Raw genomic sequence first — 1,782 nt, forward strand, 5'->3', positions numbered from 1 at the left:
TGAAAGGTATAGATAAAAGTTATTGTTGCAGTCAGTACTGTGTAGTTACTAGTAGCTGGATTTAAGCTCAAAATGAGACACTGTTGGTGAAACTTCATCATGAGAATGTCACAAGCTGATCAAGCTCTATGATATGACTAGTATTATGTTGCTTCTAGTAGGCTAAGCGCAAGCCGAAACATCAACATGTGAAAGTCGTAGAATTTTGCGATCAAATTGTGGCTAGTACTGTGATGTTACTAGTAACCTTGTGTTACGTCATATGGCCAAGAGAGCATTTGAAGGCGAAACTTCTGCATGGGGAAGCTGCATCATGAACAAAAGTTTATATCGAGTATTATGTTGACATTAGTAGGCCCTGGCCGAAAGCGCAGCATGTGAAAGGTATAGATAAAAGTTATCGTTGCAGTCAGTACTGTGTAGTTACTAGTAGCTGGATTTAAGCTCGAAATGAGACACTGTTGGTGAAACTTCATCATGAGAACGTCACAAGCTGATCACGCTCCATGATATGACTAGTATTATGTTGCTTCTAGTAGGCTAAGCGCAAGCCGAAACATCAACATGTGAAAGTCGTAGAATTTTGCGATCAAATTGTGGCTAGTACTGTGATGTTACTAGTAACCTTGTGTTACGTCATATGGCCAAGAGAGCATTTGAAGGCGAAACTTCTGCATGGGGAAGCTGCATCATGAACAAAAGTTTATATCGAGTATTATGTTGACGTTAGTAGGCCCTGGCCGAAAGCGCAGCATGTGAAAGGTATAGATAAAAGTTAGCGTTGCAGTCAGTACTGTGTAGTTACTAGTAGCTGGATTTAAGCTCGAAATGAGACACTGTTGGTGAAACTTCATCATGAGAATGTCACAAGCTGATCACGCTCTATGATATGACTAGTATTATGTTGCTTATAGTAGGCTAAGCGCAAGCCGAAACATCAACATGTGAAAGTCGTAGAATTTTGCGATCAAACTGTGGCTAGTACTTTGATGATGCTTGTAGCCAACCGAATTGGTTGAAAAGCCCAATAAGTAAGCTAACTTGGGAGAGCTTGTTGGAAACCAAATGCTACTAGATTGGTCCAAATACATCCTTCAACAGGGGATCACTTGGCTCGCTTTACGAAGAGGAGCACAGCTATATGTGTTAATTCGGTATGAATCGCAAGATTTGTTTACCGACCTCTCTAACGCAAAAGGCGGTCTCGGCTTCGGCTGTTGACTGCGTCCGATTCAGGGTTATATAACTCTCGATTGAACACATTGATGTTCTATTGTTGGTGCTTCCAATAAAATTGGAACACTTAAAGCAGAACCGATTCAAATAATAGCATTCTGATCAATGATTGCATTCCTTGATCAAGAACTGCTGGAGTCATTGTGATGGCGAATTTTCTTCATAAGAAAATTGCAAAGAGACGGAACTTAATGAGACTAGTATTATGTTGTTTCTAGTAAGCGGAAGCTGAAACAGCAACATGTGAAAATCAAGTTTTGTTCAATGATCTCGAGGCGATAAGTACTATGAAGCAACTAGTAGCCTAAGCATGACTCAGATTTGAGACAGTCAAAAAGACTGGCGAAACTTCTTCACATGAAAGTTACATAGAGAACTACAAATGTATACAGCGAGTATTATGTTGTTTCTAGTAGGCGAAAGCTGAAACATCAACATGTGAAAGTTGTCTGCAAACTGTAGAACGATATGTGATTAGTACTGTGCTGTTACTAGTAGCCAGTCTGACTGTAGAAGCCAAGACAAAGGGAAACTAATGCATCTGAA

General features: G+C 40.1%; 1 pseudogene; it reads left to right on the forward strand.

Annotated features, from left to right (window-relative positions):
• The first annotated feature begins 1,089 nt into the window (after positions 1-1,089).
• On the forward strand, positions 1,090-1,241 carry LOC142354874 (5.8S ribosomal RNA; annotated as a pseudogene).
• Positions 1,242-1,782: the final 541 nt, after the last annotated feature.

Source organism: Convolutriloba macropyga, unplaced genomic scaffold (genome assembly GCF_964194025.1).
Source record: "Convolutriloba macropyga unplaced genomic scaffold, txConMacr16.3 SCAFFOLD_2666, whole genome shotgun sequence".
In the NCBI taxonomy this organism is placed as follows: Eukaryota; Metazoa; Xenacoelomorpha; order Acoela; family Convolutidae; genus Convolutriloba; species Convolutriloba macropyga.